This window comes from Scyliorhinus torazame, chromosome 5 (assembly GCF_047496885.1).
Source record: "Scyliorhinus torazame isolate Kashiwa2021f chromosome 5, sScyTor2.1, whole genome shotgun sequence".
Lineage (NCBI taxonomy): Eukaryota > Metazoa > Chordata > Chondrichthyes > Carcharhiniformes > Scyliorhinidae > Scyliorhinus > Scyliorhinus torazame.
In genome coordinates, this window is record NC_092711.1 from 285,748,362 (window position 1) to 285,770,291 (window position 21,930).

Sequence of the window (21,930 nt, forward strand, 5' to 3'; positions counted from 1 at the left end):
TTTAAGTTTAATTTATATTGTTTTAGTAGTGTGAAACCTGGGTTTGGTTTCATTTTAGAGTTTCTTTTTAGATGGTGGTGTGTAGTCTCCAGACCCTCTTTAAATATATGCATTTTTAATAAGGTTTTACAACTCTTGAAGTGAAGGGATGGGTTACAAAGGAGTTAGTAGTTAAGGGAAGCTAAAATAAACACGTTGGGAGCGATCCTCTGGACACGCCGCGCCAGAAAAGCAGCTCACTGTGGCGCAGCGTGGCCAGTGACATCCGGAATCTACCCGGCTTGCAATGCCTTGCAAGATTCAACGCAATCTCGCGAGACGTTGCAAGATGAATCACTCCCACAATGGAAGGGATCATTTCTGGCAAATCTTCACATCAGAGTGAGGCAGTAAGCCTTACTCTAATGTGCAGATTCCCGAGGTACCTGAGACTTTGGGATTCAATCCCTTTACCTTGGGGACCTCGGGCGAGCACTGTTTGGAACTGGTCCCCAGAAATGGGACCAGTCCCAAACAGTGCTTGCCCGAGGTCCCCAAGGCGAAGGGATTGAATCTGGTCCACAAATGGGGACCAGACAGAATGGCACTCGTGGGATTCTCCAAGGGGATCGGGGGCCCCTGGCGGCATGCCGTTTGGGCAGGATGATACCCTGGCACTGGTACCTGCCTGGGTACCCTGGCAATGCCAGCCTGGCACCCTGGTAGTGCCATCTTGGTGCCAGCTGGACACTGCCAAGGTGCCCAGGTGGCACTGCCATCTGGCAGGTGCATCACCAAAGTACCAGGTTGGCATGACCAAGGTGCCAAGCTGACATTTTATGCGTGCATGCGATCGGGCCAGGGTTGCCTGGCATGGGTGTTGGGGCCTGTGGGTTTGGGGGGAGCCAGGAGACCCTCTTATCATGCATTCGGCCTGTGGGGGGAGGTCGAAGATTCTTTTGGGGGCCAACTCACCTAATCTGCACATCGTTTTGAGTTGCGAGGGTGACACCCACCCAGACACAGGGAGAATGTGCAAACTCCACACAGACAGTGACCTGGGCTGGGATCGAACCTGGGTCCTTGGTGCCGTGAGGCAGCAGTGTGCCACCGTGCTCCCCCGACTTTTCCAGAAATACCATCAACTGGGATAATAACATAATATTCTTGAATAAAGTAATTGAGTGTGAATTTAGGAATTTATGTTTCATATTTGTGAGATTTGTTTTCTTTATTATTTCATGGGATGTGGGTGTCACTAACAAGGCAAGAACTTGTTGCCCCTTCCTATTTCCCCCTGAACTGAGTGGTTTGCAAGGTAATTTCAGAGATTGGATTGGATTTGGATTTGATATATTGTCATGTGTACCGAGGTACAGTGAAAAGTATTGTTCTGCGTACAGTCCAGACAGATCATTCCATACATGAAAAAACATAGGACATCCATAAATACACAATGTAAATACATTGGCACAGGCATCGAGTGAAGCATATGGAGTGCAGTACTACTCAGTGGAGAAACTGTGTGAAGCGATCAGATCAATCCATAAGAGGGTCATTTGGGAGCCTGGTAACAGCAGGGAAGAAGCTGTTTTTGAATCTATTAGTGCGTGTTCTCAGTCTTTTGTATCTCCTGCCCGATGGAAGAAGTTGGAAGAGGGAATAACCCGGGTGGGAGAGGTCTTTGATTATGCTGCCCGCTTTCCCAAGACAGTGTCATGGAAGTGTCCCTTTAAGAAGAGTTTTTGTCTAATCACATGGCTATAGTGATGTCATTTTGCAGGGGGAGCTGAGCTGTGGCTGTGAGGTTTTTTACTTTCGCTTTCAGTTTTTACTGCTTCAATTCCGCCTGGGATAGGATGTAGACCACCATGGCGGAAGTAAACTCCTGTGGAAGATACAATGGGTGGCACTTCACAGTCAGGTATTCTACGCCCGGGGAGCAGTAGCTCACCAGGGTTGCAATGTCTGAGCACCAGGAGGTGTTGAAGAGGAGGCAAACCCCTCAACCATTTGTTTTGCCCGATGACACTTTGCGGTCCATCCAGCGTAGTGAGAAGCCATCAGGTTGTATGAGGTCCGGTGAGGCAGGGCTGAGCCATATCTCTGTGAAACTGAGCACACAGCAGTTTCTTCTTCCCTCTGAGAGGTAAGTCTAGCATTAAACTCATCCAGCATGTTTTCAATCGTTTGGACCTTTGCCAGGAGTATGCTGGGGAGAGGAGAATAGTTAAGAGTCAACCACATTGCTGTGGATTGGGAGTCACATGTAGGCCAGACCAGGTAAGGATGACTGATTTCCTTCGCTAAAGGACACTAATGAACCAGATGGGCTTATAAAACAATTGACAATGGCTTCATGGTCATTATGTGGAGATGCCGGCGTTGGACTGGGGTGAGCACAGTACGAAGAGGTATCTCCACACTGGAACATACCTCTTCATTCACCTGAGGAAGGAGCAGCGCTCCGAAAGCTAGTGACATCGAAACAAACCTGTTGGACTTTAACCTGGTGTTGGAAGACTTCGTACTGTGTTCATGGTCATTGTTAGACTTGTAATTTCAGATTTTTAAATTAAATTCCAAGTTTATTATCTGCTGTGGTAGATGGTAGGTGTGATCCCAGGAGCATTATCCTGGATCTCTGGATTATTAGTCCAGTGACAATTCCACAATGCTGTCGACTTCCCAATTCATTAAAATAATTGTGTGAAATAAGGTAATGAAGTGAATTGGTGAATCAAATCTGTTGGATATTCAGTCCATGTACTTGTCGGGCAATTATCTCAGCTTATTACTTCATTAAAAAAAGCACTTCCTTTATCTTATTTTTAAAATCTTAACTTCCATCCTTTTATTTTCCAGAAAAAGGATGGATAACCCAGTTTGTTTAATTATAAGACTATGCAGCTCGTGGAATTGATGCTGGTTGTAAATCTATATTTGATTAACATGTTTCTTGATATTTCAGATTTACTTTCCATTTTTTTTTTTTTAAATAATATTTTATTGAAAATTTTTGGTCAACCAACACAGTACATTGTGCATCCTTTACACAACATTGTAACAATACAGATAATAATGACCTTTTTAAATTTAAACAAAAACAACAACAAATAAATAAATATTAAATAACAAAAAAATAAATAAAAACTAGCCCTAATTGGCAACTGCCTTGTCTCAGGCCACACCCGCCCCCCCCCCATCCCCCCCCCATCCCTCCCCCCCCCCCCAAGTCCTGGGCCGCTGCTGCTGCCTTCTTTGTTCTCCCCTATCTATCTTTCCGCAAGATATTCGACGAACGGTTGCCACCGCCTAGTAAACCCTTGAGCCGACCCCCTTAGGACGAACTTAATCCGCTCTAACTTTATGAACCCCGCCATATCATTTATCCAGGTCTCCACCCCCGGGGGCTTGGCTTCTTTCCACATTAGCAATATTCTGCGCCGGGCTACTAGGGACGCAAAGGCCAAAACATCGGCCTCTTTCGCCTCCTGCACTCCCGGCTCTTGTGCAACCCCAAATATAGCCAACCCCCAGCTTGGTTCGACCCGGACTCCTACTACTTTCGAAAGCACCTTTGTCACCCCCATCCAAAACCCCTGTAGTGCCGGGCATGACCAAAACATATGGGTATGATTCGCTGGGCTTCTCGAGCACCTCGCACACCTATCCTCCACCCCAAAAAATTTACTGAGCCGTGTTCCAGTCATATGTGCCCTGTGTAATACCTTAAACTGAATCAGGCTTAGCCTGGCGCATGAGGACGACGAGTTTACCCTGTTTAGGGCATCTGCCCACATCCCCTCCTCAATCTCCTCCCCTAGCTCTTCTTCCCATTTCCCTTTTAGTTCGTCCATCATAGTCTCCCCTTCGTCTCTCATTTCCCTATATATATCCGACACCTTACCGTCCCCCACCCATTTCTTTGAGATGACTCTGTCCTGCACCTCTTGTGTCGGGAGCTGCGGGAATTCCCTCACCTGTTGCCTCGCAAAAGCCCTCAATTGCATGTACCTGAATGCATTCCCTTGGGGCAACCCATATTTCTTGGTCAGCGCTCCCAGACTCGCAAACTTCCCATCCACAAATAGATCTTTCAATTGCGTTATACCTGCTCTTTGCCACATTCCATATCCCCCATCCATTCCCCCCGGGGCAAACCTATGGTTGTTTCTTATCGGGGACCCCCCCAGTGCTCCGGTCTTTCCCCTATGTCGTCTCCACTGTCCCCAAATCTTCAGTGTAGCCACCACCACCGGACTCGTGGTATAGTTCCTTGGTGAGAACGGCAATGGGGCTGTCACCATAGCCTGCAGGCTGGTCCCCCTACAGGACGCCCTCTCTAATCTCTTCCACGCCGCTCCTTCCTCCTCTCCCATCCACTTACTCACCATTGAAATATTAGCGGCCCAATAATACTCACTTAGGCTCGGTAGTGCCAGCCCCCCCCTATCCCTACTACGCTGTAAGAATCCCTTCCTCACTCTCGGAGTCTTCCCGGCCCAAACAAAACCCATGATACTCTTTTCTATCCTTTTGAAAAAAGCCTTCGTGATCACCACCGGGAGACACTGAAACACAAAGAGGAATCTCGGGAGGACCACCATCTTAACCGCCTGCACCCTCCCTGCCATTGACAATGCTACCATATCCCATCTCTTGAAATCTTCCTCCATCTGTTCCACCAACCGCGTCAAATTTAGCCTGTGCAATGTGCCCCAATTCTTAGCTATCTGGATCCCCAGGTAACGAAAGTCTCTTGTTACCTTCCTCAACGGTAGGTCTTCTATTTCTCTACTCTGCTCCCCTGGATGCACCACAAACAGCTCACTCTTCCCCATATTCAATTTATACCCTGAAAAATCCCCAAACTCCCCAAGTATCCGCATTATTTCTGGCATCCCCTCCGCTGGATCCGCCACATATAGTAGCAGATCATCCGCATATAAAGATACCCGGTGTTCTTCTCCTCCCCTAAGTATTCCCCTCCATCCCTTGGAACCTCTCAGCGCTATCGCCAGGGGCTCAATCGCCAGTGCAAACAGTAATGGGGACAGAGGACATCCCTGCCTTATCCCTCTATGGAGCCGAAAATATGCCGATCCCCGTCCATTCGTGACCACACTCGCCACTGGGGCCCTATACAACAGCTGCACCCATCTAACATACCCCTCTCCGAACCCAAATCTCCTCAACACCTCCCACAGATAATCCCACTCCACTCTATCAAATGCTTTCTCGGCATCCATCGCCACTACTATCTCCGTTTCACCCTCTGGTGGGGCCATCATCATTACCCCTAACAACCTCCGTATGTTCGTGTTCAGCTGTCTCCCCTTCACAAACCCAGTTTGGTCCTCATGAACCACCCCCGGGACACATTCCTCTATTCTCATTGCCATTACCTTGGCCAAGACCTTGGCATCTACATTGAGGAGGGAGATTGGTCTGTAGGACCCGCATTGTAGCGGATCCTTTTCCTTCTTTAAAAGAAGCGATATCGTTGCTTCTGACATAGTCGGGGGCAGTTGTCCCCTTTCCTTTGCCTCGTTAAAGGTCCTCGTCAGTAGCGGGGCGAGCAAGTCCAAATATTTTCTGTAAAATTCAACTGGGAATCCGTCCGGTCCCGGGGCCTTTCCCGTCTGCATGTTCCTAATTCCTTTCACCACTTCTTCTACCGTGATCTGTGCTCCCAATCCCATCCTTTCCTGCTCTTCCACCTTGGGAATTTCCAGCCGATCCAAAAACTCCATCATTCTCTCCCTCCCATCCGGGGGTTGAGCTTCATACAATTTTTTATAAAATATCTTAAACACTTCATTCACTCTCTCCGCTCCCCGCTCCGTCTCTCCATCTTCGTCTCTCACCCCCCCTATTTCCCTCGCTGCTCCCCTTTTCCTCAATTGGTGTGCCAGCAATCTGCTCGCCTTCTCTCCATATTCATACTGTACACCCTGCACCTTCCTCCATTGTGCCTCTGCAGTGCCTGTGGTCAGCAAGTCAAATTCCACATGCAGCCTTTGCCTTTCCCTATACAGTCCCTCCTCCGGTGCTTCCGCATACTGTCTGTCCACCCTCAAAAGTTCTTGCAACAACCACTCCCGTTCCTTACTCTCCTGCTTCCCTTTATGTGTCCTTATTGATATCAGCTCCCCCCTAACCACCGCCTTCAACGCCTCCCAGACCACTCCCACCTGAACCTCCCCATTGTCATTGAGTTCCAAGTACTTTTCAATGCATCCCCTCACCCTTAAGCACACCCCCTCATCCGCCATTAGTCCCATGTCCATTCTCCAGGGTGGACGCCCTCTTGTTTCCTCCCCTATCTCCAAGTCTACCCAGTGTGGGGCATGATCCGAAATGGCTATAGCCGTATATTCCGTTCCCCTCACCCTCGGGATCAATGCCCTACCCAACACAAAAAAGGCTATGCGTGAATAGACTTTATGGACATAGGAGAAAAACGAGAACTCCTTACTCCTAGGTCTACTGAATCTCCACGGGTCCACCCCTCCCATCTGCTCCATAAAATCCTTAAGCACCTTGGCTGCTGCCGGCCTCCTACCAGTCCTGGACTTCGACCTATCCAGCCTTGGTTCCAACACCGTGTTAAAGTCTCCCCCCATTATCAGCTTTCCGGTCTCTAGGTCTGGGATGCGTCCTAGCATTCGCCTCATAAAATTGGCATCGTCCCAATTCGGGGCATACACGTTTACCAACACCACCATCTCTCCCTGTAATTTGCCACTCACCATCACGTATCTGCCCCCGTTATCCGCCACTATAGTCTTTGCCTCGAACATTACCCGCTTCCCCACTAATATAGCCACCCCCCTGTTTTTCGCATCCAGCCCCGAATGGAACACCTGCCCTACCCATCCTTTGCGCAACCTAACCTGATCTATCAGTTTCAGGTGCGTTTCCTGTAACATGGCCACATCTGCTTTAAGTTTCTTAAGGTGTGCGAGTACTCGTGCTCTCTTTATCGGCCCGTTAAGCCCCCTCACGTTCCACGTGATCAGCCGAGTTGGGGGGCTTCCCACCCCCCGCCCTTGCCGGTTAGCCATCATCTTTTTCCAGCTTCTCGCCCAGTTCCCACGCAGCTGTATTTCTCCCAGACGGTGCCCCCCCGCCCATCCTTTCCCGTACCCACTCCCCCCTTTCCCCAGCAGCAGCAACCCAGTAATTCCCCCCTCCCCCCCCCCCCCCCGCTAGACCCCCCGCTAGCGTAATTACTCCCCCCATGTTGCTCCCAGAAGTCAGCAAGCTCTGGCTGACCTCGGCTTCCCCCCGTGATCACGGCTCGCCCCGTGCGGCGCCCCCTCCTTCCTGCTTCTCTATTCCCGCCATAATTATCATAGCGCGGGAACCAAGCCCGCGCCTCTCCCTCGGCCCCGCCTCCCATGGCCAACGCCCCATCTCCTCTCCCTCCCCACCTCCCCCCATCACCACCTGTGGGAGAAAGAAAAGTTACCATACCGCAGGATTAGTCATACAATCCCTCTTCACCCCCCCCCCCCCCCCACTCGTCCCACCACTTTGTCCAAACGTTCATTTTCGTAGTCCAATCATTCCAATTTTTCTTCTACAATAAAAGTCCACGCTTCATCCGCCGTCTCAAAGTAGTGGTGCCTCCCTTGATATGTGACCCACAGTCTTGCCGGTTGCAGCATTCCAAACTTTATCTTTTTTTTGTGAAGTACCGCTTTGGCCCGATTAAAGCTCGCCCTCCTTCTCACCACCTCCGCACTCCAATCTTGATAGACGCGGATCACCGCGTTCTCCCATTTACTACACCGAGTTTTCTTCCCCCATCTAAGGACCATTTCTCTATCCTTAAAACGGAGAAATCTCACCACTATGGCTCTGGGAGCTTCTCCTGCTCTCGATCCTCGCACCATAACTCGGTATGCTCCCTCCACCGCCAACGGACCCGTCGGGGCCTCCACTCCCATTAACGAGTGCAGCATCGTGCTCACATATGCCCCGACGTCCGCCCCCTCCACACCTTCAGGAAGGCCAAGAATCCTCAAGTTGTTCCTCCTTGCGTTATTTTCCAGTGCCTCCAACCTCTCCACAGATCGTTTCTGGTGTGCCTCCTGTATCTCCGACTTCACCACCAGGCCCTGTATATCGTTTTCATTCTCTGCTGCTTTCGCCTTCACGACCCGAAGCTCCTGCTCCTGGGTCTTTTGTTCCTCTTTCAGCCCTTCAATCGCCTGTAATATCGGGGCCAACAACTCTTTCTTCATTTCCTTTTTTATCTCCTCCACGCAGCGTTTCAAAAACTCTTGTTGTTCAGGGCCCCATATGAAACTGCCACCTTCCGACGCCATCTTGGTTTCTGCTTGCCTTCCTTGCCGTTGTTCCAAAGGATCCGCTGCAATCCGGCCACTTTCCTCTCCTTTTTCCATCCGTGTCCAGGGGGAACACCCTTCTGGTTTACCGCACGGTGTTTTCAGCCGTTAAAATTGCCGTTGGGGCTCCTATCAAGAGCCCAAAAGTCCGTTTCACAGGGAGCTGCCGAATCGTGCGACTCAGCTGGTCATCGCCGCACCCGGAAGTCAGATTTACTTTCCATGAGACCATGAACAAAGATTCTGTGGCCAGTTCTGTAGTACCGCTAATTTCTCTCTTACTTCCCCTCCTGTATTTTACAAGTTTATCTTGCCCATATGATCCATCTCATACTGTACCCACCCTAATCCCACTTAACTGCTGACAACCTAACTTCCCTTCACAGCCCACAACCTAGCAGATATTGTAAACAGATCCCAATTCTCAGTATTGGCAGGGGCTGGATTAGCACAGTAGGCTAAACAGCTGGCTTATAAAGCAGAACAAGGCCAGCAGCGTAGGTTCAATTACCTGTACCAGCCTCCCCAAACAGGCGCCGGAATGTGGCGACGAGGGGCTTTTCACAGAAACTTCATTTGAAGCCTACTTGTGACAATAAGCGATTTTCATTTCATTTTTAAAAAATTGATCTGTCCCTTTTAAATCATCTTTGATTTCCTCAAAAAAAGATATCCTTGACTCCTCTATCCTTGCGAAACTAATGCTGTATCTCCAACCACCATTTATTCTCTAAAGTCCTTGCACATATTGACACCCTCTCCTGTTCCCACTCTTGCCTCCAATCCTAACCAATGAATTGCCTGCAGTGACTTCTCTCTCCTTCTTCAAAGTGTTACTCTTCATGTCCTTCATGGACCTATACTTGGTTCTCTCCTCTATCCTTCCACACAGTAACATCATCTGAAAACACAGCATCAAGTTACATTTGTACATTGATGACACCATATCTCACTATAATCTCTCGCGACCTCTCCACTGCCACGAGCCCAGCTCGCTGGATCAGTCAATACTCACTTCAGTTAAATATTGGGAAAACCAAAGCAGTTGTCATCAACTCCCACCTCAAATTCCACTCCCTTACAGCCAGTTCCATCTGCATCTTTGGCCACCATTATAGGCTCAAGCTGTTTGTTTGCATTCTCACTATGGAGCGGAGCTTCCACATCTTCATTTCCAAGACCACCAATTTCAACTTGCATAATATCAACATCTTTGGCCATTGATATTCAGCCTTATAAGCCTGAAGTTCTGAAATTTCCTCCTTAAATCAATTTGCCTCTCCACCTTTTTTGTTCTCCTTTAAGAACAAGAACAATACAGCAGAGGAACAGGCCCTCCGGCCCTCAAAGCCTGCACCGGTCATGAAACCAACCTTGGACAAAATCCTAAAGCGCATTACCAGATCAGTACAGGTATCCAAGAGATACCTGCGTTCCAGAAGGAATTTGCATCATGCTACATATTGGCTGATATCTCTTCAGCAGATATTTGATAATGCAGTAGTTGAATCATCAATCATGGTTTGGATCCAAATTCACATAATCTATCAGCTTCCTCAGTGGAATTAGATCAAATCAAATCAACCGTGAAGATACTATACCAAAAGTAATGAACCATGAAAAGAATCAAACAAATATACAATGATGAGTTTCATCACAAGCCATTTATATATGCAGAATTAAAATTACACTGGAGCATAGATTCCGACATATGTAAAGTTATTTGCATCCCTTACTCTGTGTGAAAGATTTCATCCGTTTGCTATTGCTGCTTCTATATTACATTGAATCAAATATAGCAAACAGTCAATACATCAATGACCCGATGAACACAAGCCCAGTAATCTGGCTGCTAGGCCCAGAAATTAACCCCAGAGTATATCCTCAGATATCTTCAACACCCCACTCCTCCACTCTGAGGTCCCCCACCTCCTTCAAGAAGACCACCATAATACCAGGACCAAAGAAGACAAGGTAGCCTGCTTCAACAATTACCGACCGGTGGCGCTGACGTCCGTTATCATGAAATGCTTCGAGCGGCTAGTCATGAGATGGATCACTGCCAGCCTCCCAGACGGTCTCGATCCACTGCAATTTGCCTATCACCGCAACATGTCCACAGCAGATGCTATCTCCCTGGCTCTACAATCAACACTCAAACACCTCAACAACAAGGACATCTATGTAAGACTGCTGTTCATCAACTACAGCTCCGTCTTCAACACCATTATCCCGACAAGCCTAATAACCAAACTCTGTAATCTTGGGCTTGACCCCTCCCTGTGCAGCTGGATGCTTGACTTCCTCACCAACAGACCGCAATCTGTCAGGATAGGTAACAGCACCTCCTCCACAATAGTCCTCAGCACTGGGGCCATGCAAGGATGTGTGCTCAGTCCTCTACTGTGCTCCCTATACACACATGACTGTGTGGCAAGATTTAACTCCAACGCAACCTATAAATTTGCGGATGATACGACTGTGGTGGGCTAGTATCTCAAACAACGATGAATCAGACTACAGGAGGGAGATAAATCACTTGGTTGCATGGTGTACCAAAAACAACCTCTCTCTAAATCTCTAAAAGACTAAGGAACTGATCATCGACTTCAGGAAGCGGAGCACGTCACACACTCCCGTCTGCATTAATGGCTCCGAAGTGGAGATGGTCGATAGCTTTAAGTTCCTGGGGGTCACCATCACCAACAGTCTGCACTGGTCCACTCACGTTGATGCAACAGTCAAGAAAGCCCAACAACGTCTCTACTTCCTACGGAAACTAAAGAAATTTGGCATGTCTACATCGACTCTCACAAACTTCTACAGATGTGCCATAGAGAGCATCCTATCTGGCTGCATCACAGCCTGGTATGGCAACTGCTCGGTCTAAGATCGCAAGAAACTGCAGTGTGTGGTGAACTCAGCCCAACTCATCACACAAGCTTGCCACCCCACATTGATTCTGTATACACCACCCGCTGCCTCAGGAAGGCAGACAGCATTATCAGAGACCCCTCCCACCCAGGCATTGTCTTCTTCCAGACTCTTCAATCATGAAGAAGGTACAGAAGTCTGAAGACCCGCACGTCCAGACTTAGGAACATCTTCTTCCCCACAGCTACAAGACTCCTCAACGATTCTCCCTCGGACTGATCTGTTCCCTGTAAGACATTATTCACAACGCCCTATGCTGCTCTTGCTCATGTATTTGTTTGGTTTGGCCCCTTATTCCGCATTGTATCCAATCACTGTTTGTCGATGTACCATTTGTCAAAGTTCTCTGTTGATTATTCTTTTGCCTACTATGTACGTACTGTGTACGTTCCCTCGGCCGCAGAAAAATACTTTTCACTGTACTTCGGTACATGTGACAAAAAATCAACTCAATCAGTCAATCAATCAAGGTACTGGTAACCACTCATCCACTTCCAAAATTTGCTCAATTGGAGAAGGTCAGACAGCCAAATCACGGCCAAGGCACACATCTCCTTTTAACTTCCGACAAGGTGACCAGTTCGCCTCCAGCTAGTCTTGTGAGGTTTGGCAAGCTTCTGTGCTGGGCAAGCTTCTGTGTTCCCTCTGCCCTACACCCCCACTGATACCCTGACAATTATTTCTGCCAATTCTCTCCCCTATCCTTTTTCTCATTGAAAAAATGGGAGAAAACTTTCTAATTATAAAACATCTTTCTCGACCTTAGGATATATCAAAGTGACTTACAACCAATAATGAACTTTCAAAATGCAGTCGCTGTTGTAATGGAAGAAGTTAAAGCATTACGCCTAGCTGGTTTCATGGATGTCAATGGTTTCCTGGTACCTAGAACAAAGAACATTACAACGCAGTACAGGTCCTTCGGCCCTCGATGTTGCGCCGAGCTGTGAAACCACTCTACAGCCCATCTACACGATTCCGTTATCATCCATATGTCTATCCAATGACCATTTGAATGCCCTTAGTGTTGGCAAGTCCACTACTGTTGCAGGCAGGGCATTCCATGCCCTTACTACTCTCTGAGTAAAGAACCTACCTCTGACATCTGTCTTATATCTATCTCCCCTCAATTTAAAGCTATGTCCCCTCGTGCTAGACATCACCATCCGAGGAAAAAGGCTCTCACTGTCCACCCTATCCAGTCCTCTGATCATCTTGTATGCCTCAATTAAGTCACCTCTTAACCTTCTTCTCTCTAACGAAAACAGCCTCAAGTCCCTCAGCCTTTCCTCATAAGATCTTCCCTCCATACCAGGCAACATTCTGGTAAATCTCCTCTGCATCCTTTCCAATGCTTCCACATCCTTCCTATAATGCGGCGACCAGAATTGCACGCAATACTCCAAATGCGGCCGCACCAGAGTTTTGTACAGCTGCAACATGACCTAATGGCTCCTAAACTCAATCCCTCTACCAATAAAAGCTAACACACCGTACGCCTTCTTAACAACCCTCTCAACCTGGGTGGCAACTTTCAGGGATCTATGTACATGGACACCGAGATCTCTCTGCTCATCCACACTTCCAAGAATCTTACCATTAGCCCAGTACTCTGTCTTCCTGTTATTCCTTCCAAAATGAATCACCTCACACTTTTCTGCATTAAACTCCATTTGCCACCTCTCAGCCCAGCGCTGCAGCTTATCTATGTCCACCTGTAACTTGTAACATCCTTCCACACTGTCCACAACTCCACCGACTTTAGTGTCATCTGCAAATTTACTCACCCATCCCTCTACGCCCTCCTCCAGGTCATTTATAAAAATGACAAACAGCAATGGCCCCAAAACAGATCCTTGTGGTACACCACTAGTAACTGGACTCCAGTCTGAACATTTCCCATCAACCACCACCCTTTGCCTTCTTCCAGCTAGCCAATTTCTGATCCAAACTGCTAAATCACCCTGAATCCCATGCCTCCGTATTTTCTGCAGTAGCCTACCGTGGGGAACCTTGTCAAACACTTTACTGAAATCCATATACACCACACCAACTGCTTCACCCTCATCCACCTGTTTGGTCACCTTCTCAAAGAACTCAATAAGGTTTGTGAGGCACGACCTACCCTTCACAAAATCGTGTTGACTATCTCTAATCAAATTATTCCTTTCCAGATGATTATACATCCTATCTCTTATAAACCTTTCCAAGATTTTGCCCACAACAGAAGTAAGGCTCACTGGTCTATAGTTACCGGGGTTGTCTCTACTCCCCTTCTTGAACAAGAGGACAGCATTTGCTATCCTCCAGTCTTCTGGCACTATTCCTCTAGACAAAGATGACTTAAAGACCAAAGCCAAAGGCTCAGCAATCTCCTCCCTAGATTCCCAGAGAATCCTAGGATAAATCCCATCCAGTCCAGGGGACTTATCTATTTTCACACTTTCCAGAATTGCTAACACCTCCTCTTTATGAACGTCAAGCTCTTCTAGTCTAGTAGCCTGAATCTCAGTATTCTCCTCGACAACATTGTCTTTTTCCTGTGTGAATACTGATGAAAAATATTCATTTAGCCCCTCTCCTATCTCCTCGGACTCCAAGCACAACTTCCCACTACTGTCCTTGACTGGCCCTACTCTTACCCTAGTCATTTGTTTATTCCTGACATATCTATAGAAAGCTTTAGGGTTATGCTTGATCCTACCTGCCAAAGACTTCTCATGTCCCCTCCTGGCTCTTCTTAGCTCTCTCTTTAGGTCCTTCCTAGCTAACTTGTAACTCTTGAGCGCCCTAACTGAACCTTCATGTCTCATCTTTACATAAGCCTCCTTCTTCCTCTTGACAAGTGTTTTGACTGCTTTAGTAAACCACGGTTCCCTTGCTCGACCACTTCCTCCCTGCCTGACAGGTACATACTTATCAAGGATACGCATTAGCTGTTCCTTGAACAAGCTCCACATTTCCATTGTGCCCATCCCCTTCCTCTCCATCCGATGCAGCCTAAGTCATGCCTCATCGCATCATAATTGCTTTCCCCCCAGATATAACTCTTGCCCTGCGGTATATACCTATCCCTTTCCATCACTAAAGTAAACGTAATCGAATTGTGGTCACTATCACCAAAGTGTTCACCTACCTCCAAATCTAACACCTGTCCTGGTTCATTACCCAGTACCAAATCTAATATAGCCTCCCCTCTCGTTGGCCTATCTACTGTGTCAGGAAACTCTCCTGCACACATTGGACAAAAACGGACCCATCTAAAGTACTCGAACTATGGCGTTTCCAGTCAATATTCGGAAAGTTAAAGTCCCCCATAACAACTACCCTGTTGCTTTCGCTTCTATCCAGAATCATCTTTGCAATCCTTTCCTCTACATCTCTGGAACTTTTCGGAGGCCTATAGAAAACCCCTAACAAGGTGACCTTTCCTTTCCTGTTTCTAACCTCAGCCCATACTACCTCAGTAGACGAGTCCTCATCAAACGTCCTTTCTGCCACCGTAATACTGTCCTTGACTAACAATGCCACCTCCCCCTCTTTTACCACCTTACCTGAGCTTACTGAAATATCTAAACCCCGGCACCTGCAACAATCATTCCTGTCCCTGCTCTATCCATGTCTCCGAAATGGCCACAACATCGAAGTCCCAGGTACCAACCCATGCCGCAAGTTCACCCACCTTATTCCGGATGCTCCTGGCATTGAAGAAGACACACTTTAAACCACCTTCCTGCCTGCCGGTACACTCCTGCAACTTTGAAACCTTATTCATGACCTCACTACTCTCAACCTCCTGTATACTGGAGCTACAATTCAGGTTCCCAAGTCCCTGCTGAACTAGTTTAAACCATCCCGAAGAGCATTAGCAAATTTACCCCCCAGGATATTGGTACCACTCTGGTCCAGGTGTAGACCATCCCGTTTGTTAAGGTCCCATGGACCCCAGAATGAGCCCCAATTATCCAGTGTAGTCACGTGTTCAACTCCTCTCTCTCCCTATTCCTCGTCTCGCTATCGCATGGCACGGGTAACAACCCAGAGATAATAACTCTGTTTGTCCTAGATCTAAGTTTCCACCCTAGCTCCCTGAATTCCTGCCTTACATCCCTATCCCTTTTCCTACCTATGTCGTTGGTACCTATGTGGACCACGACTGGGGGCTGCTCCCCCTCCCCCTTAAGGATCTCGAAAACACGTTTCTAGTACTCATGGCTTTCCTGCATCATTTTCTAATATCCATACATGTATACTTCCAGCATGGCTCGATCAGAAGTGGAAACACGAGTTGATTTTTTTTGTTCCCTTCCCTAATCTGGGATCAACTATCGCTTTCGTACTCCTGTTCAGCCGGGATCAGACTGGGAACTGAATCTGAAATCTTTCCAGTCTCGACGTCCCAATCCTTTTTGCAGAGCCGTTTGGAGTTCAATTTAATTATGTTTTTAAAAATGTGTCCTGGTTTGCAAGCTCATTTGAACAATTTAGATTGAGTGTGAGACATCAAAATAGGTTAAGGTTAAATGACCAAATGTCATTGTAAAGAAATGAGACTCCTCAGGCCTGTTCGGTGCTGCACTCTCGAATGAGTGAGAAACACTTGAGAAACACCCGCTATACGCACCCAAAACAGGACTCTGTTTTTTAGCCGTTAAATCGTGCCCCTTATTTTCCTGATGCCGGTTCATCACCCATACAGTTTCTATTCCATGATGAAGCCAGCTCCCACTGCTTAGAACTGTAGGCGAGTAATAGGATGGAAGAGGTTTTGCTGTTCATCTGTCGTGCCCCAAAAATGAACACCTTCAATTGTGAGCTCCCACAAAGTGAAAAAAAGTTTCAAACTGAAAAGTTGAAGGAAAGTAAAAATTTATGCAGTGATTTAAATTTTTAAATGCTTCCTAGTCCCAGGACGATTCACTTCAATATTCACTCAGTGACCCAAGAGCTTGATGCTGCAAGGAAAGTTGCCATAATCGATTAAGTGAGTGACCAATGGCAACCTGTAATATCCTGAGATTTGATTGGCTGTCAGGGAGTTAATCTGCATACCCCGTTAGAAATGGAAATTGAGTCCACGGTGCTGTAAAGAAGAAAGGAAATATATATAATTTTTTTTTAGTTAAGATTTAAAATATGCTGAACAAGACATAAATGTAAATAATGGCCAAAAACGAACATGAAATAAATGTTAAATAGCAAAATTGGGGAAAGGGAGAGAGGAGTAGGCCTTTGAAATTTAAAATGACTAATTCCTCTATTGTTTTATTTGTGTGATAGTAGGGAATTTTTCAGCATTGGAATGGATACTCTAAATCTAGCTGACACAGGGGGTGCAGAATTTCTGGGGCTGCTGCCGGTCAGAGGAGATAAAATGCAGAAAACAGCAAACACTATGATTTTCTTTATCAGTTCACCAAGCTGTGGCAATTAAAATATGCCAGCTATTTTAATGGAAGCCATGATGTGGAGATGCCGGCGTTAGACTGGGGTGAGCACAGTAAGAAGTCTTACAACACCAGGTTAAAGTCCAACAGGTTTGTTTCGAATCACTAGCTTTCGGAGCACTGCTCCTTCCTCAGGAGGACTTTAACCTGGTGTTGTAAGACTTCTTACTATTAATAGAGGCATTGAGGCACTTAAAATAAATAGGCCAATGCCTTAAATAAAACAGCAGGCAGAGGAACTTTGAATTAATTTGTTAAGCATCAGTATGCTAGCATCATTATTAGGTTTACATTTTTAGATTTTTTTTCTCCCCTGAGAATTAATAGACCTAAATGTGCAATAGAAATTTCTGGCTAACGCATGTCCGTGAATTCTTGACAATAAAATGCTCCTGTTCAGTAAATTCAATTCTCTTTCACTTTGACAATGTATCTTACTCACTTAGAAAGAAGCATCCAGGTTCACTTGCTTTGCAAATACAAATATATGTATCAATGCAGGGGATGAGAAGTCATGGGCTGGATTCTCTGCTCCCTGACGCCGAAATCGCGTTCAGCGATGGGACGGAGAATCCGTTTTGGCGCCAAAATCGGGAGCGGCGCCGGTTTTTGAATTCTCCGCTCCCTGAAAAGATTATGCACCACCTCAAGCCATTTCTTCTGGCCCGCCCCGCGATGCTCCGTCCCCGACCGGCCGAGTTCCCGACGGCGAAGGTTACGTGTGCTCACACCGTTCATGAACTCGGCGTGGCGGCTGCGGACTTAGTCCGGGGCCGCCACAGTCGGGGAAGGGCTGATCGACTGGCGGGGAGGGACTTCGTTTGGGGCTGGCTGCACTGTGGGCGGGCGGGCGGTCCGGGGCGCGCGAACGGTTGATGGGGGGCATGGGCTGAGTCCACCTTGGAGAACAGCGCGGCTGCTGCAGGCCGCCGCCGTGTGCATGTGTGACCTCTGAGCCGGAAGTGCTGACGGTCATATCGGCAGCTAGAGCTACGAGCTGTACACTGCCTCCCTGCTAGCCCCCAGCAAAACCGGGAATCAGTGGCCGTTTTACGCCAGTTTTCCTGGCGTAAAACATTACCGTTTTCACGCCAGCGTGGGGGACTTAGTCTCCAAAACAGAGAATTCAGCCCCATTTTTAGCTATAGCTACTGTTCAGGATTTGTTTAGGCGGCACTGTGGTGCAGCGGTTAGCACTGCTGCCTCACGGCGCCGAGGACCCGGGTTCGATCCTGGCCCTGTGTCACTGACTGTGTGTAGTTTGCACATTTTCACCGTGTCTGCTTGGATCTCACCCCCACAACTCAAAGATGTGCAGGGTGGGTGAATTGACCATGCTAAATTGCCCCTTAATTGGAAAAAAAAGAATTGGGTACTAACATTTTTAAAAATCTATTGTTCAGGGGCTTGTAATGTTCAGCTATTGATGCAGCTGATCTCATATTACGGGAACCATTACAAGGCATTTATATTGTTCCTCCATCTATACAATGGTGAGACATTGAAAATGAAGGCACCCATGTGGAATGAATTGAAATGAGATTTTTTGAATTAGATCAAATGAAATCTCCCGAAACAACGCATATTTGGATTGATTTGGGCTGGAATTTGTTTTGAATGGCTTCCTGTTCAACACCATCAGTGAGTTGTACATCACCCTGTAAGAAACTATTTTTTTTTAATGAGATCTAAAAAACACTGTTAAATATTTCAATCACTATTTAATAATCTGTTGAAAAATCATGATAAACATTGCAGTTTATGCTTTTTTGCACTGTATAATCAATGCCATATGTAACATTAATTTCACATTATACCCACAACATACATTTTACATAAATATATGCAGGTTATTTGATGTAAGCACAGAACAAGAGAGCAGAGATGGTAAAGTAACAAGCCTCAATCAAGACTAATAATTAGAAGAAACTTTTCCCCCACAGAGTAGTAGATATGTAGTGTTACGATCAGTCCCCAAATTTGTTATCCCGGACAAGATCCCCAAATTGTTATGTCCCAGGTGAGTAGCACTGAACTGGCTCCCTTTATTCAATCCTCTCTGTTGATTGCAACAAGATTAATCTAAAAAGGATACCTTCCTTCATGGATACCTTGACCTAGTCCCAATAGTTATGTCTAAGAACACGCAAAGTTGACCAGGTTTTCTTGAGTTAAAGAAAGAGTTCTTTTACTAACGACCAAATTCATTCATACACATTAGAAATGAGAATTGAGTCCAAAGAAAATAAACAAAACAGTCCTTGACTTGTACACGTGGCTGAGCTCCGATGTCTTTCCCCTCGTCCAGGACGCGCCTACCTACGCAGAGGCCATGGCGCTACTGAAGGAGAACTACGCTCAGCAGACCAACAAGATCTACGCCAGGCACCACCTGTCCACGCAGCACCAACTTCCTGGTGAGTCTGTGGAAGATTTCTGGTGTGCCCTGCTCACCCTGGTGAGAGTCTGTGACTGCCAGGCCATTTCGGCCACTGAACATTCTAACCTGCTAATGAGAGACGTGTTCATTACGGGCATAGGTCGGCCTACATCCACCAGCGACTCTTCGAAGGGGCTGCCCTTGACCTCGCGGCAACCAAGAAACGAGCGCTCTCACTCACAGTCGCCTCACGCAATGTACAGGTGTATGCCCCCGACAGCATGGCCCACCCCTCCTGGGCATCGTGGACCCCACCAGCGGCCACCCCATCGTGGACCCCATCAGTGACTGCCCCCAGCCAACTCCACGCCTGCGCCGCGCGGCAGCCAACCAACCCCGGGGGACCCAAGTGCCACTTCTGCGGACAGACAAAACACCCCGGCAGCGCTGCCCGGCGCGGAGCACGCTCTGCAAGACCTGCGGCAAGAAAGGACATTTCACTGCAGTGTGCCAGGCCTGCTCAATCGCCGCTATTGTCCCTGCACACCCCACGTGTGACCCGTGGGCGCCGCCATCTTCTTCGACTCAGACCAAGTGGGCGCTGCCATCTTGCTCGCCATCGTGCTCGCCTCACAACACGTGCGGCCCGTGGGCGCTGCCATTTTGCCTGCCTCAGGACCCCTGCTCGTCGGCCACCTCATCGGGCCGCTCATTGCCTGCAACCGCCGCCGACCAGCCACATCTCGCCTCCACCACGATCGACACGTCCCGACCGCACAACCTCCCGACCGTGTCGACAAAGGTGAAGGTCGACGGGCACAGGATATCCTGCCTTCTGGCCTCGGGGAGCACTGAGAGCTTCATCCACCCCGATACGGTAAGGCACTGCTCCCTCACGGTACACCCCATTAACCAGAAAATCTCCCTGGCCTTCGGATCCCACTCCGTGGCGATCCGGGGGTACTGCACCGCCACCCTCACCATCCAGGGCGTAGAGTTCAGTGGCTTCCGGCTCTACGTCCTCCCCGACCTCTGCCTTGCTACTCTGCCTGGACTTCCAGTGCAACCTCCAGAGCCTAACCCTGAAATGTGGCGGGCCACTACCACCCCTTACTGTCTGTGGTCTCACGACCCTTAAGGTCGACCCGCCTTCTCTGTTTGCAAACCTCACCCCGGATTGCAAACCCGTCACCACCACCAGGAGCAGACGGTACAGCGCCCAGGACAAGACCGTCATCAAGTCTGAGGTCCAGCGGCTGCTACGGGAAGGTATTATTGAGGCCAGCAACAGCCCCTGGAGAGCCCAAGTGATAGTTGTGAAAACTGGGGAGAAAAACAGGATGGTCGTTGACTACAGTCAGACCATCAATCGGTACACGCAGCTCGATGCGTACCCCCTCCCGCACATATCTGATATGGTCAATCAGATTGCGCAGTACCAGGTCTTCTCGACAGTGGACCTAAAATCTGCCTACCACCAGCTCCCCATTCGCAAGGCGGACCGCCCGTACACCGCGTTTGAAGCAGACGGCCGCGTTTACCACTTCCTTAGGGTTCCCTTTGCGTCACAAACGGGGTCTCGGTCTTCCAAAGGGAGATGGACCAAATGGTTGACCGGTACAGACTGCGGGCCACCTTCCCGTACCTGGATAACGTCACCATCTGCAGCCACAACCAGCAGGACCACGACGCTAACATTTCCAAATTCCTCCACACCTCTAAACTCCTCAACCTAACCTACAACAAGGAGAAGTGCGTGTTCAGCACGAACTGATTAGCCATCCTCAACTATGTGGTCCAGAACGGAGTGCTAGGGCCTGACCCCGATCGCATGTGCCCCCTCATGGAACTCCCCCTGCCCCACTGTCCCAAGGTCCTCAAACGATGCCTGGGCTTCTCCTCGTACTACGCCCAGTGGGTCCCTAACTATGCGGACAAGGCCCACCCACTCATTCACTCGACCGTTTTCCCTCTGATGGCTGAGACTCACCAGGCCTTCAACCATATCAAGGCCGACATCGCCAAGGCCGCGATGCACGCGGTCGACGAATCGCTCCCCTTCCAGGTCGAGAGCGATGCATCAGACGTCGCTCTAGCCACCACCCTCAACCAGGCAGGCAGGCCCGTGGCATTCTTTTCCCGCCCCTCCAAACCTCCGAAATTCAGCACTCCTCCGTCAAAAAGGAGGCCCAAGCTATCGTTGAAGCTGTGCGGCATTGGAGGCATTACCTGGCCGGCAGGAGATTCACTCTCCTCACTGACCAACGATCGGTTGCCTTCATGTTCAACAACACACAGCGGGGTAAGATCAAAAATGATAAGATATTGATGTGGAGGTTCGAGCTCTCCACCTACAATTATGAGATTTTGTATCGCCCCGGTAAGCTCAACGAGCCCCCCGATGCCCTATCCCGAGGTACTTGTGCCAGCGCACAAGTGGACCGACTCCGGAGCCTGCACGACGATCTCTGTCACCTAGGGGTCACCCGCTTTTAGCACTCCATGAAGGCCCGCAACCTGCCCTACTCCATCGAGGAAGTCAGGGCTATCAACAGAGACCGCCAGGTCTGCGCGGAGTGTAAACCACACATCTACCGGCCAGACTGAGCGCACCTGGTGAAGGCCTCCCGTCCCTTTGAACGCCTCAGCGTGGACTTCAAAGGGCCCCTCCCCTCCACCGACCGAAACACATACTTTCTTAATGTGGTCGACGAATATTCCAGTTTCCCCTTTGCCATCCCATGCCCCGATATGACGCCTGCCACATCCATCAAAGCTCTCAACACCATCTTCGCTCTGTTCGGTTTCCCCGCCTACGTCCACAGCGACC